Source organism: Pteropus alecto, unplaced genomic scaffold (assembly GCF_000325575.1).
Source record: "Pteropus alecto unplaced genomic scaffold, ASM32557v1 scaffold185, whole genome shotgun sequence".
Classification (NCBI taxonomy): Eukaryota; Metazoa; Chordata; class Mammalia; order Chiroptera; family Pteropodidae; genus Pteropus; species Pteropus alecto.
The window spans coordinates 10,291,763-10,308,441 of NW_006438088.1; the positions used below are offsets into that span (position 1 = coordinate 10,291,763).

The 16,679-nt window shown below is 36.8% G+C and overlaps 1 pseudogene; it reads right to left on the bottom strand.

Moving 5' to 3' along the window:
* Window positions 1–7,243: 7,243 nt before the first annotated feature.
* LOC112482640 lies at window positions 7,244–7,364 on the bottom strand (annotated as a pseudogene).
* Between the last annotated feature and the right edge of the window lie 9,315 nt (window positions 7,365–16,679).

The window sequence follows — 16,679 nt, forward strand, 5'->3', positions numbered from 1 at the left end:
ATATTATTTATGAATATTATATAAATGATTACATAAATGATTTAGACTTTGTTCTGAGATGAAAAACTGATTCAGAGTGTTTTAAACTAAAGAATGCTTATGATTTGATATAAATTCTAAAGCAATTTTTTTATCCTGTATGGAAAGCAGATTCTAGGGCAGCAAGAGTAGAAGCAGGGAACCAATAATGATGCCACTGCAATAATACAATAATGGCTTGAACTTGGGTGAAAACAGTGGAGAAGAGATGACGGCCAGATTCTGGAGGGGTGTGTGTGTGTGTGTGTGTGTGTGTGTGTGTGTGTGTGCTTGCAAATACAATTGTCAGGATTTCAAAATGTGGAGTGTGAGAGAAAGAGAGGAACCAAGAATAATTCCTAGGGTCCTGGCTTGAGCCAACTAGAATAGAGTTGCCACTTACTGATATGGTGGAGACGGGAGAAGAACCTAGTATTCAGGTAAAATAAAAGGTGGTTCTAGACCCTCATTCAACAGCAGCAAATACTTATTGATTGCCTACTCTGTACCAAGCACTGTTCTAAGTGCTGGATATAAAGCAATCAAACAACAAACAACAAATAAACAAACACGAAAGCCCTTCCCCTCATGAAACTCTAATTTTCTGAGGGGAGACAGACCATAACAATAAATTATAAACTTATATAGGCATTTATTAGTGATAATATTGTGAAGAATAAAAGACAGTGACCAGTGGCTAGAAATGGTTGGCTTCTGATTATATTTTGGTGTTAAAGACAATAGAATTTGTTCAATGGATTGGATGCTAGGTATAATAAGGCAGGGCGATCAGTGAGAGAAGCCAATAACATTTCCAAAATTTTGAGTGCTTTCTATCAGAAGAATGGAGCTAGCATTGACCAATCGGGAAGAATGAGTTTTGTGGGGAAGATGAAGAGTTTGACATATTCACTAATATGCATCTTACCTTTGCCTATAAGATATCCACATGGAGACACTGAGTTGGTAGTTGAACATACAAGTCTGGATTCCAGGGGACAGTATGGGATTATGGATATAAATTTGGAAGTCATTTTATATGCATGGTATTTAAAGCCATGAGACTGAATGAGATTATGAAGGGAATGAGTACGGATGAAAAACTCTAGGCTGTCCAAGATTAGGTAGTTAGAATAAGCATCAGTGAAGGAGACTGAAAAAGAACCTCCAAGAAGTAGGAAAAAACCTGAGTGGGTGATACCTTGGAAACCGAATGAAATTTTCCATTTTCAGCTTTGTAAAATGAAAGTTAGATGGAGACTGAGAATTGATCCTGGAGTTCAGAATGTGTAGTCATTTGTACCCTTGACAAAATCAGGTTCAGTACAGTAGAAAGGGTGAAAAATCAACTGAGAATGGAGGAAGAATTGGGAACAGACAGTATTGGCAATTCTATCGAGGTGTTTTTCCCAAAGAGAGAAGAGAAATGAGGTAGTAATTGGAAGGGACAGTGGAGTCAGGGGAGCATTTTTAACATGGTAGAAATATCAGCATTTTGCATGCTGAAAAAAATGATCCCGTTGAGAGGAATATTAGTGCTATGGAAGAGAGAAGAGAAAATTGTTAGAACACAAATGAAGTGTATGATACCCAGAATGGTCCACCATAGATGTCCACACTCTAATCCCAGAAACCTATGAATATGTTATATTACATGGCAAAAGGGAATTTGCAGATATATTTGAGGTTATTGATCTTAAAAGAAGGAGATTGTCCTGGATCATCTGGGCGTGCTCAATCTAATCACATGAGCCCTTAAAAGCAGAGGATTTTCTCTAGCTGAAAGTGGAAGAGAGATGCAGCAGCAGCAGAAGTTGGAGAAATTTCAAATATCAGAACTATTCAACGTGCTGTTACTGGCTTCGAAATGCAGGACCCATGTGCACGGATCAGAGAGAGAGGCCTCTAGTAGTTAAGGGCTGCCCCCAGCTGACAGCCAATAAGAAAACAGTCACCTCAGACCCACAGCTGCAAGGAATTGGATTTTGCCAACAACCTGAATGAACTTGGAAAGGGATTCTTCCCCTGAGCCTTGAGAAAGAAGCACAGCCCTGCTGACACCTTGTTCTCAGTCTTGTGAGACTCTAAGCAGAATACTTAGGCAAGCTTACCTACGGATTCAAGAATAAAGTTTTTGTTAATTAGTTATAGCAGTGATGGAACAGTAATATAGAATGACTGGTTTTAGAAAGCGGCATGGATGATTCATCTATTGAAGCAGAAGAAAAGGTAGAGTCAATGGTTGAGGTACTGCTAGGTGGGCTATGATGGTAGTACAAGATTGTGCAAGTTCTCTGTGACTTCCAATTTCTCCGTGAAGTAGAAATTAGAAGTATAGGCTAAGAGAGAGGTTAGAAGAAGTGGCAGAGGTATGAGGAGAGACAATGTGAAATAGTCATCCAGGAAAATAAAGAGCAGAAATTATCAGAGAAGTGTAATATGAAGTCCAACAAAACTAAGGGCCTACTTAAGTTTAGTCATCATGAATTAAAGTGATATCTGACAGCATGTTACCTCTACCATATTTGTGAAACACTCAAATAGAAATGTCATATGGGCAGTTTGAAGAGCCAAGGGCAAATAAAATAGTATTGAAAGCCGTGGGAAGGCATGAAATCACTTGGGGAACGAAAATAGTCTTGAGGTCTAAACTCTGGATCTTCCAGTGTTTAGATATTGGGAAATTAAAGATGACCCAACAAAGGAGACCAAAAAGGAATAGCTACATAGGTAGATGAACAACCAAGATGGTAGTCTCTCAGAAGTCAGGTTCTAACAGTCAGTGCTATGGACTGCATTATGTTTCCCTAATTCATATATTGGAGCCCTACACCCCTTGTGACTATATTTGGAGATAGGGCCTGTAATGAGGTAATTAAGATTAAATGAGGTCTTAAGAGTTGTACCCTGATCCAATAGGTCTTGTGCCCATATAAGAAGAGGAACAAACACCAGAGCTCTCTCTACCACGTGTGGATATAGCCAAAAAGCAACTGTTTGCAATCCAGGAGAACTCTCACCAGACACCAAGCCTGCTGATGCTTTGATGTTGGACTTCCAGTTTCCAGAAGTATGAGGAAATAATTTCTGTTGTTTAAGTTCCCAGACTATGATATTTTGTTATGCAACCCAAGTGGACAAATACAGTCAGTTATGTGAATCAATGAATTCTCTTTATTGCTTGCAGCCATTTAAGTTGGCTTTCTGTTACTCATAACAGGAAGAGAGAGTCTTAACAAGTTCAATATACAGTGTCAGTGTTTTCTACAAGTGACTGTCAACTCTCTTCTCCCTGATATAAATATCTCACCACATGCAACTTGAGAAAACTTTAAGGGTATCTATATCTATGTCTCTGTCTACATTTATATATCTAATCATTTCTGCCACTCTCAGTAATAACCATCTAAGATGACTGTTTAAAATGTTAACTGGTTTTTGAGACACCATTATCTAATACATATTTTAGAGTGTTCTTTGAAACAAAACATTTGAAATGACCACATTTCTGTAATTTATTAGTTATAAAAATTATCTAAAAGGAACCACTTTATTTCAACCTCTTCATTTTCTTCCCAAATCATCTTCTTAGGTAGTCCATGACTCATGGAAATAACCACTCTTAGTCATTTTCTTTCCTTTATAATCCAACTCTCTATTTTCTCTATTAATGGAATAGAAAATATGATTGTTCTCTTGCTGCATCTCTAGGAAGATAAACTTCTTAGTGGCCTTACAGATATTATATTTGTTGAAAAAATATTTACTGAGTATATAATATTGGCAGAATCCAGTGGCATATGCTCAACATACTATTGGGGTTGACAGAGATCAATAGATGTGAACTCTTCCTTTAAAAGTCATATACTTGGTTTCAAGTGTAAGATACATGTTCTTATAATAATGATAAAAGAAAAGGTACAACAATACCTCTAAAGATGGAAAAGATATAATGGAAATTCAAATAAAGGTAAGATTACTTCCATAAGGGAAAATTGGAGAAGACTTTGCATAATGTTGGAGATTTCATTTGTCCTAAACCAACAAGACACATGTCACGTTGAGGGGCTGACCTGTAGGTTAAGTATAATGGGAGTATAGGATATGGAAAAGGAATAACATATTGTGATCCCAACATGGCAGATTGGTGTAAAATTATAGAAAATTAAGTCTGGAATAGGAACTTTACTTAGTGGGGAATAAGGGATTATTGTTTGTTAGTAGGGAATTAAAATAGCATTAGTGTGTCCTCATTACCAAAATAGTCTAGCGCTGAATATAGACAATTAAACATGTTATTACAATACAATGGAATGAGTAATGTGATAGGGGAAATTCAGGGTGTATACAGGAGAGAAATCAACACTAGATTTTTAGCTCAATAAAAACTTCTCCCTGAAGACAATGACATCTCAGATGAGGTCTCAAGGATAAGTGAAAGGTACTCTGAATACATAAGATGAGTAAGAGATACTTTAATAAAAAGAGAGGGTGCTGGGATGTAAAAATGTTGCATGCCGAGATGGTAACATTTACAAAGATAGACAAGTGAAGATGAGCATAATTCATTCCAGAGACCAAAATAAGTTCAGTTTAGCTGGAGTGATAAGAAATGAAGACAGTACAGGATCTTTTAATCATATTAAGAAACTGGGACTTCATTCCAAGAGAAATGGTAAAATATTGAAGAGTTTTAAACAATAAAGGACATGATCAAATTTGTATTTTGAAATATCACTTTGACAGTGTGGAGACCAGAAGAAGGAAGTGCAGAGACAGGAAGATCAGGAGGGAAAGTATGGTGGCTTGGAACAGGGTGGAGTTACCGTGGAAGAAGAGATATGAGCAGATTGAACAGTTGTTTAGGAAATGCCATCAACAGAATTTGGTGATAGATTGAGAGTGAAGGTGAGAGATTTGCTGTGGGATGAGAATAAAGAATGGGACAGTCAGTATGACACTCGAGTTTTAGGCATGACAAATGGTTGCCTCTTTATTGAGTTAGGTCTGACAGGGAAGACGATAAGTTTAGTTTTGAACTTAACATCAAAGTGTTGATGGATATGTTGTTACGAGACTCAGCAGAAAAACCTAGACTAGAAAAACAGTTTTGAATATCATCATATTGGTGACGTAAGTCATATGAGCTAATGGGATCATTCAGGACGTCTGCCCAGCATACGAAGAGAAGAGGATCTGGAAAAAAACAAAAGGGACCTCAGTATTTAAGAGACAGACAAGAGACACATATAAAAATACGAACAAAGACTGCAACATAAGAAGAAGAAAAGAGAATATGGTGCCTCTAAATCTAAGAAAAATTGTATTTAAAAATGTAAAACATAGCCAACAATGTTAAATCTGCTGAAAAGGAAACACAACACCTTTTATCGCTATTAAATAGCTATAAAATCTAAAACATTATGGTATTGGTGTAGGTACATTTTATTTTAAAAAATAAAATGATGGAACGGAATAAAATCTAAAAGTGAATCAATGTGTATACCAAAACTTAGTGTATGATAAAGTTGGTGTTTAAAATGAGCGGAGAAAGAATGGACTATTTAGTAAATGATGTTGGGACAAGACTAGCCCTTTGCGAAATACAAAATACAAACAAGTTAAACTTAGATTCATTCCAAAATCCATTGATAAATACAAATTAGATAAATATCTTAAATAAAAAAACCAAATATCTTAAATAAAAAAACCAAAACTACAAATTGTTGGAAAATCTATGATTGGATATATATGACCTCAAAGTGAAGAAGACCTTCCTAAAAAGACAGAAAAGCAAAGGCCACAGAGAAAATGGACAAAGTATCTTACACCAAAATAAACCTTCTGTGTGATCAAAGACATTATAAATAAAGTTAAAAGACCAGGGATCGATTGAAAGATATTTTCAACCTATATAAAACATATATAACATACAGTATAATAAATAAATATATAATATACATTATGATACATTACTATATCTCCATCAGATTTACAAACCAGAAAAGGAAGTCTGGGGGGGAAAAAAAAAAGAACACCAATATTTAAAGGAGGAGAAGCCTATAAAAATGTAAAGAAAAAGTGGCACTTTAAGAGGAGAAATAGAGAATGTTGCATCATAGATTCTAAGAAATTTCTGTTTTGAGAAAGATAAAACAGCCAAGGTTTCAAAGATCAGAAATGTTAAGACTTTGAAAAGTTAAGACAGGCGTGATCTCTAATGCCCTCGGGTGTAGGGGTAAGGGTGAGGGTCTGTGACAGCTCATCACCCTCTCTCTCCGCCCTCCTCTCCCCATATACAGCACCAAGCTTGGGCTCCCCTCACCCTGGCCCCGGGCCTGAACTTCCTGGAGCACATCGCCCTTCGAGATCTATCAACTTGCCATTTCTTTCAATTGATGCTGTATTTTATGCCAACTTCTCATTTATATTTCATTATAAACCTACCTGCCAATCTGAACCCTCCTCCCTATGGGCATTAGGATAGTGATGCAATAAAGGCCTTTGAAATGAATGCCTCTGAAAATAAAATTTTTACTTCTTTACAGGAAATTATTGATAAACAAAATAAAGAATATTTACAAATATTTACTGAGTACCTGCTGTGAGCCAGAACTTATGTCATCAGCAACAAAATACATTAAGGATAAATTACTTAAAATTCGATAGGAGAAATACTGGTCCTACTATTGGATTTTCCTCCTATACATTTAAAATGCTTTTCATTTCAAATTATTTTCTCTGTTCATTCTAACACTACTATTCTTTCATCAAAACTGTGCCTCAAATCAATAGACGTGTCTCTGAAATGCTAATTTAGCTCAGAACCACAGTAAAAAATATCAAATAGAAAAAAAAAAAGCAAGAAGCAAAAATCTTCTAAACTCTACCACTGAACGTTTATTATCAATCATTCTTCATCAGGGCAAATTTGTGAATCACGATTTAGCTTTGGTTATGCCCTTCCTCGAGTGCAGTTGGACTCTCTCAAGAGCCTTTTTCTGCAGGCCCCAGCCTCCCTACCTCCATCTGGCTAACTGAAAGCAGACTTTTTCGAAGGCAGCTTCTTGGTAGCACTTTCCAGTGCCATTCTTCCACTCATTTTCCACCCACTTCTGGGTCCATTTTCTTTTTCCTTTTTCTTTTTTTCCCCCTTTTTTTAGGTGAGGCAACCCTTGGTTGCAAGGACCTTGTCAGTTTACAATCCCTTAATTTTTATATTTTATGCCTACAGCGCCTGGTCTTCCTAGGTGGTCTCCCATCCAAGTACTAACCAGGCCTGACCCTGCTTAGCTTCCGAGATCAGACGGGATCGGGCTTGTTCAGGGTGGCATGGCCTAGTGGGTCCATTTTCCACTCCTCTGCTCTCTGCTGCCCAAGGCAGGAGTTGTCATGTCATCAACAGATTTTAAGAAACTGCCTATTTTGAACATAGCAGTTATCTGATAACCTAATCCACACTGAAGTTTTAACAGGAACGGGGAAAAGATTGTGTGGTGACTCCTACGACTATTTGCTTTCAAAATGGAATTTTCTAAACTAGAGACATGTTATGGAGTGTGAACTGTTACCTTCCACAAACCATATGTTAAAGTCCTAACCTCCAGAACCTCACAATGTGACTGTATTTGGAGACAGGGCCTTTAAAAAGATAATTAAGTTAAAATTAGGTCATTAGGGTGCCTTAATTCAATACGACTGGTGTCCTTATAAGAAGAGATTAGGACACAGACAGGTACAGAGGGAAGACCATGTGAACAAAGAAAGAAGACATCCATCTAATGAGCTAAAAAGAGAGGTCTCAGAGTAAAACCAACCCTGCTAACATCTTAATTTTGGACTTCTTGCCTCTAGAACTGTGAAGAAATAACATTTCTATTGCTTAAGCCACCAGTCTGTCGTATTTTCTTATGGAAGCCCTGGCAAATTAAAACACACCAGAACATAGGTCCTAAGGCAAAGACTTTGGGGAAAATTGCTTTTTCAGAACACAAAAGGTAAAGGGTTTTATGTATTGGACTGCTTGTGTGTTTTTCTTTTTCGTTACATCAACATATATTTTCCCATAATTCACATTTTGTTTTCTTATTGATTTAATTTTTATATTGCTAAAAGTTTTACTTGTTGTAATACAGAAATTATAATTTAAAAGTCCTAATGTATTAAAAATAAGTGAATAGTTGATTACTTTCCTAGCAATGTTATATCAGGATTTCTTACACAGCATTACCCTGAATGCATTTAAAATAGAGATCCCATTTATAATGGTTAACTTTTTGTCCATTTTTAAAAATGCTTGAATTTTGAGCTATTATTAAAGTAATCTACATTAAAAGAAATATCATTGCAAAGTTCAAATTCATAATAAAAATTAAAGTTTGATTATTAATTTTACTAGATTCCCTAAAATAGCAAGCTGCCTGAGGCCATTTAAAACCTGAATTCTATTTAACAGAGCTTCGACTCACACATTATTTTTCAGGAGTCTTCTAGTGAGTAGGAAATTACTTTACCTGTATTTTAGGAAAGCACACACATGACTTTCTTAAGTATTCAGTAATATACCCCCATTAGGCGGCAAGCTTTATGAAGTCATTGGATCAAGTCTAATTAGCTGTGTAATGTGTTCCTAGCACCTAGCACAGTACCTGACATTTCATAGGCCATCAATATGTAGCTGTTTAATAACTGAATCGATGAACAAAGGGGAGTGGGTGGAGAGGTTGTATGTATGTCAAACAGACTGAAAAGAGGTCTTTTCAACAGTATACCCAGTAAGCCAGGAGCAATTAAACTGTGCTGGGAGTCTAGACTATGTGAACCCAGGGGAAAGTTTTTGGATACTTTACTGAGTGATCAAGGCATGGGGCTCTTATTTCATAGGAAGACAAAGATTTGGGCCAGGGGCACTAGAACAAATATTCTACCTAGCATTAAAGAAGAGCTATAAGAAATTATGTCTCAGGGAGGATAGTGAGCAGCAGAAAACTCCACCTTTATATTTATTTGGGGACTTCAGAAGAACAACAGGAATATATACAGAACTAATATAGTGTGGGTGTAGACAGTAAAATGAGAAGTTGGTCTTCTAATGATAGTAAACCAGACAATCCCTGAGCAATAGATCCTTGTATTGAAGGAAGGGGCTATTTATTCATTTCAGGTCTCTTATCTCAATACCATTAACCAATCACTTAAAAAACAGAATGAATTTATGTCCCTTGCAGAGTCATGCCCTGAGAGATGACTAACTTTTAATATTATCAGATCCATCTAGATATGGTTAAGTCTATACCACATATACTATAGAATCCCACTGTAGAAGACCCTAGGGTATGTGATGACTTTCCTCTTCAGATTTGCAATTACACTGTGATGACTCTGAACATTCATCTGAAGAGAGGGGCAAATGCAGGTGCCTGGTACAGTGTGGATTTATCCTATTGGCTATAACCGCTGTGTTACTTAAATTTTTAAAAAATTGTTTACATCAAATTGTGTTAAATAAATCACTTATAAAATTAATTATGTAACATGAAAACTATTTGAAATGTTTAGTATGTGAACATACAGATATACACATACAGCATTTTAGATGCCTAAGATGGCAATTTCACCTTATTTATTGAGGCAGATATGTCAATAAGAAACTATTTCCAAATCTTAGATTAAAGAATGCCTAGGGACATGTTTCAGCAAGAGATTGAAAACATAGATGTATTTTTCTCTACAGTGTTCAATATTTCCCCGCCTTTATCTCCTGTGCCTGCTTGTTGCCATGGCACAAGTCAACCCCACATTTTCTGTGCTGCACGGTCTTAAAATCAATACTGATTTTACCGTCTTCTCCATGTGTGCTGGAGATGAAAGCAACACTCATATCACTCATGTGGATTGACCAGTGAATAAGCCGCAGGAACCAGTAACTTCCTGGTTTCATAAGAAGCTATAAAATTGATCCAAATATATTATTCCCTGAGTCCAATTTGAACAATGTTAAGCTTTTAATTCTTCCATTTTTATCATTCTCTAGACATCCCGGCTTATTTCCCAAGGCTATGTCAAAACTCACTCAATTCCACTGATAGGAAAGTAAAGTTCCATCTTGTCTCTCTCTGATTTACCCTTAAGAGCAGGCAGAATTGCAGCCCAGTGAATTCCTATCATCTTTAGGGGCGCTTCTCCCCTTTCTCTCGAGGGAATCTCCATGAACTTCCTGTTCCTGATCATAACCTACGTCAATTTCCTTGAATGGGTTCTTGTTTCCAGCCTGTTCCCTACTCTCTCTTTCTCTGAACACACTCTTTTCTTCTCACAGTGACAGCTCTTTCACCCCTGATTAAATCATCAGGCTACTGAACGCTGGTTTTTCTGTTATTTCCTTTTCTTCCCAGATTTGCCTCATTTCTGGTCACCAGCCTGCACGGCTGTTATGATATTTTCGTTCAGTTTCTGGGAATCCTTGCTTTCTTGTTTATCATCCAATTATAAAATGTCTCACGCATATACCATCTTATATTTGACAATATCTTGTTTTCTCCTGCAGTGGGGGGTAAAATGTAAATTTACAACAGGAACGTTTTCTCATATTTTCACAGGTAATATTTTGGCTTTAAGAAAAGCCAGAATGCTAGATGTTGCCAAGACTCCTGCATGGAAATAAATGGTCCTATATTTATCATCATTTGTTGTATGTTTCATATCTTCATTGTGCAATTATGGTTCCCTGAACCTGATAGGTACTCAATTAATTAACATTTTTCTCAAACACTCATACTCTGCTACTCCTAAACATAGCATCAGATTGGATAGCTAGCCTGTTGTATCTGCAGAGAATATATAACCTTAGCGTGTACTGCATTTGTCTCCATGGATACCAAATTTCTGTGAATGACACTTAGAGTGAAAAAAATCTATAGGGGGATAGCTAAATTTTGCACATTCTTTCAATTCGTATGCTCTTCTTCTTGACCCTTTTATCTCCTAGATTTGCTACCTCAGAGTATGTATGGCAAGGAGTCTAGTATGCTTCATACAATAGATAATCTTGTTTTAGGATCACAGGACATCATGTTTGTATCTTATTGATTGCTCCATGAGCATTGACTTGTAGGTATTGAAGCTGCTGTAAGAAATAGGAAGGTAAAAGCATGAGTCTATTTTTTCAAATTCTAACCAGGGATACCCAACTTAAGGAGCTTAGAAACTTAAGGTTCAGTAAGAACACTAATTATAGAGGGGCAAGAATGTCAGAGCAATTTTTACATCTTTAAAAAGCTAAATTAAATTGATAGGCCTTCACAGCCCAACAAAAATGTCAAAGTTCATTTTTGGTTGGAATGTTATTAAATTATCAAATCCCTGTTTACTACTTTGTGCTACTTAAAGCCCTGGTGGATTGTTACTTTTGTTCTGAAATAAATAAAAATGGAAGACATGTTTATTACTATAGTAAAATGGGTTATATTTATGTGATATGAAGAGAAACCTGAGTAGGAAGTTAAAATTAATGTAGTACGCAGTCTGCTTTGTAGATAAAATCTTTCAAAATTGTAGTAGCCATAAACAACAAAAAAGGATCCTTGATAATTAGAAAAATTTGAGACCAACGTCCTACTTAATGCATTGCTTATCTGTCTGTTGGTCTGTATGTTCCACTTTAATGCCTAAACTTCCTTAAGAGCAGCAGATACACTAAAGTTAATTTATGACATATTTCCATCTTGGCTATTTGCTTGTTCTGAACTTAATTTAAGAAGGTAAAGATACGACTTCTCTTCTTCAAAGACTCCATGCAAGACATTAAGATGCTGGGGCATGGGTACTCAACAGACTAAAGCTAAAGATGACAAGGATATAAGTGCTCTGCAGAGATCATTGGGACTGCTGGTAGTTGTGACCTCGAGCATAGTGCACAGGTCATTCTTCAGCCCCCATGGCTCCCAGGGTACAGTTGGGACTTTGTGGAAAGACTCTAATAATTTTCCAGGAAGGAAAGGCAACTTGCTAGGGACTGATCCTTAAAGATCAGTTTGGGTTGCACTAGGGCCAAGAACGGGTTCAACCCCACAATGTTCTTAATTATCAGACTTTTTTCTTTTCTCTCACTAAAATACATGCTAAATAGAGGATATAAAGAGTTTTTTCCTCCATTAAAAAGAACCTATCTCTATATTCAATATTCATGCTGCCAACAGTGACAGATAACTACAGATGAGAATGGCTTAAAATTCCTCCCTGCAGACAGCTGTCAGAATCAACCTCTCTCCCACTTAGTAGAAATTGTAGAGGGAGCAGAAAGGACTTCTGGGAAATATTCACACTTATGCCTTTCTTTTCAACATTCTGAAGCAAGTCCAATGAGTACCCCTTCCCCTTCCTTCCAAGTCAGGCAAAAACAGAAGTCAAATATTTCTTATTCAGTAGTAGGTCAGTATCAGATACACCTGAGAGAGATATGGGCTTTGTTCCTGATATGAAAGTTAAACCTGGGCAAAGGGATATGCTCAAAAGATAGAAAAAATGTATAAAGGGAATGGGAGAAGCCATCACTCTGGGCACACGCTAGCTTCAATATGAATACACCCAATAATTGCAAAAGAACACAATACTGTTCACCGCAATGATGGGAAACATTTCTTGAAAAGGAAGAGTTTATGAATTGAATGATATCAACTAATTATACCCTAGAAAATGTCTGTCAATTCAAACAAGAACAATTCAAAGAAACAGTCAGAAAAATAGGCTGGGACAAACAGCAAAATATCATTCACTTCAGAGAAAACTTCAGAATACATTTTGCAAAGCAAATGTTTACTTGGTCTTGACTGTTACAAACAGAAGGTAATGCCGCAATTTTCTCTGGTATACTATATACAGCCTAATTTATTTTATTATATTTTTAAACAAAATTCATTTTTATACCAATTTGTTTTTAAAAATATAACAAAAACAGAATTTTCTCTTTGTTTTTACCTTTTTCCCTTAAACTTTTTAGTCTACTTCTCTCTCCACAGTTGGAAAGACGATGGACTACAGTGAGAATTGGTAAGTTCCTCAGAGGAGGGATCATGTCTTATAATTCTTTGTAAACCCCATTGCTTACTACCATGTTTGGCTGATTTAGATACTTAAAGAGTGTTTGTTAAAAGGTTAAGTGAATGGGCTGAGGAATGTTTCAGTAGGTAAATAGATTTATGTTCTCTTCCTACTGTAACTTAAAGGAAAGAACATATTGCCTCAATGTTTATTATAATTTCTGTGTTAACGCCTGCAGAGGACAGGTCTTTTGAACCATGTAAAAGTGAAAGGAAAGGAATGGCATTTGCTACACACTCAGAACACGTCCTGTGCTGGTGTTTTCATATGTGACCATAGTCAATCCTCATTAAGACATTGTGAGAAAGCATGATTATCTGCCTTCTATAGATAAGCAGATAGCATCCCAGAGAAAATACTAACCTGTCCAAATTCACATGGCTAAGAGGTAGGATTTAAATTCAGGTGCTACTTTTCCCAAACAGTATACCTTTTCCTCTCCAAATACAAAAGCGAAGTATAAGATTAAATCACTAACAAATTGAGTTGTAAGACTATTTAAAATATTTGGCACGTCTAAGTGGTCCCTACCAATTTATTATTTATTTACTGAGCACTCACTGTGTCCAAAGTACATTGGAAATACAAAGGGGGACAAGAAGATAAATTTCTGCTACCTTTTACGATGGGCAGCTGAGGCTCGATGTCAATAATCCATATAACACAACATTTCAAATATATGAGAAACTATAAAGATGTGAAGGATTTTCAAACATCTATTAAAGTAGAAAAAATATCTATCCTGAGACTAATGGTAATTTGCTCTCATTAGTTAAATTAGATTTAATGCTAAAATATTATCTTTACAAACATAATAATCATTAAGCTAATTCTGTAACCAAATAATCTTTTGATGCTAAAAATGTCCTTAAAACTGATGAACATTTTTGAGAAGATTTTAAGAGTTTACTGGACATCTAAAAGTATTCTCAAACACTAGGGATACCCGGATGCTGATATTCACCTTCTTACTCAGAATCCAATCAGAGACAATCAGGATCACAAAATTTTGAGAAATGATGTCCTGTTAGCTATTTGTTCCAGTTCTGCCATAGAATAGCCACAGAGGTATGGCCTTAACATTTATCTCAGTGGGACACATTGTGGGGAATGCACAGTGGGTCACAGACATAGTTCAGGGGGAAGCACACACCTAGATAGATCAGGATGGAGAACAGGTCAGGATGGAGAACAGTGGAAGTAGACAAGGCTAAGTCATCCTTTCGCATTGGGCTGAGCAAGTCCTGGAGGTGGAGATGGCACCTCATGGATGCTCACCACAGAGTAAATGCACTCCCCATCACTGTGACCATCCAGGCCTCTAGGTCTTGTGCTGCTCAGCCATGGATAATGGGGAATGGAAGTGCCTCTCCAAGCAAATGGCTTTTCCTCTGCTAACGTTCACCTGGGTGATTGCCCAGGCCAGGCTGGGGAGCAGAGGTAGAAGGAAAATCTATTCCGTACCCTTATTGGGCCACCAACTCAGAAGGCTATGTGCCAAGCTACTAATTGTCAGGGCCCAGAAACCCCTTCCTGACAGGGCTCACACAAGGCAGACATTGTTCTCGGTCAGACCTCGCATCAGAAGAAAAAATTCTATAGCATAACTGTGGCCAGACTTTCTCCCTTGTCTGAGATGCTATATTATTGTATTTGTCTCTTCCCTGGATCTGGACAATCTTATATTCCTCTCAATCCTGTCAAGAAAAAGTCCCAGCGTAATATTAAATGCATTGTTTCCTGACCGTGAGTGAAAAGATGTCTTCTTATCTACCTTCCTGAACTGAAAGAAATGGTCCCAGGAAGTTTTCTAATAAAAACATAAGGGAGACAGAAAGCAACTTTAGTTTTTCATGATTTATTCTTAAATCTTGAATTTTTGCAAGAAGCATGCATTATTTTGCAATAATAATAAAAAAGAAGGCCTGTAAGGAATGAATTTACTTCACTATTTCACATAAAATCATTATTATAAATGAGTTTAAAGATATTAAATATAATGTATGTGTTTTATTGAGTGCTTAGGGAAGTGGTACAATTTAATTGAGGATTTCCTGTGCTGTCTGGAGCTGAGAATAAGGGATTGTATTGTAGCCTCTCTGGCCCTGCTTTCCCTTTCCCCCAGAGCCTAATATATCAATCAAATAAAATTAGTATAATTAGGAAGTTGACTAAAGATGGAGGGGCTCTTTCTTGTAAATTTTTCAAGTGAAAACCCAAGTGCCATTATAAAGCAAACAAATTTATCTATTCATTGAAATTAAATGAATATGATTATTGTTACTTTAAGGAACTCAGATAATTTGAGATTCAGATCATTCAAAATACAAATTAATTCTCAGAGAATGAACACAGACTTTGATTACAAATGATTAGTGTTTCCTTCTGAGGGGTAACTGTGTGACTCCCTGGCTTGTGTCCTGTGTCTGTCTATGACGCTTGTTCTCATCGTGTTGCTCAGCCCAACTCACCCAGCTTCCCACCTCTGAAGGCAGGAGTTGGTAATGGTGTGACCGCTGGCTGGGCTTGCAGATGGCTGTTCCTTTATTATCATCCCAGAAGAACCCTACAGGGGCTGTGGGTGGTTTCTCTCTCTTAAATCTACAGTAACCTCCAAGCAGACAGCAATTTCAAGAGGGTGGCAGGAATTGCAGAAGGCTGAGTAGTGAATGGGAGTGGAAGAGATGAATACAGTCAGGGGTCTAAATACTCTTGGCTGCCAAGGAGAGAGCAAGAGCAGCAGCTTGAGGGTGATGCCAAGTCATAATCAAATTAGTTCAGATTTGGATATGAATTTAGCATGTTTATAGTCTGAAAAATACAGCCAGAGAAGATGAAGACCTCTTGTTTTATGTTCATCTCGAATTTCCATTGAGTTACTTCAGATTGCAAAACACTTAATCTGTTATTTATGTATGTTTATTTTAAGAATCAGAAATCTCTTTTAAGTGAGAGAATGAATCCAGCAGATGGGGGCTCCATGCACCTCACTAATGAGACTACATAGATGCTGAGATCTCTATGGGCCAAATAAGAAGACAAACTCTGGCAGTCAGTCAGTCAGTGGCAAAAACACCACAAAACTTAGCTTGTGGCTTTAATATGATTTAAAAGTGTTCAAAATTATAATGTATTTTCCCCTGTGCTTTTCTCCTTTCACTGTTTCACGCATATAAGTTACTTTCAAAAAATGCTTGCATTTTTCTTGGAACACTACTCAGCATCCTGTTCTGAAATAAAGTAGCATACAGCTTCTTTACAAAATTTGAAGTTACTTTTGTTTTTCAAACACTGATCTAAACAGACCACTACTATGAAATGTTTAAATGTGGAAGAATTAGTGCCTAACTAAATGCCAATAGTGCTAATTTTGAAAGAGCCTGTAATTAATGCTAACTGGTTGCTGAGGGATTTTCAACTTATGATGCCTGTTGGTTCATGTTGGTTAACAAGAAATGGCTTGATGTTCCTGCAAGAGATATTAGCTAGAAGGAACTGAATCCTTCCTCTGCAGAAAAGTGCTTTATCTAAACTCATACCCCTGTGTGAAGTGAGCATCGCCA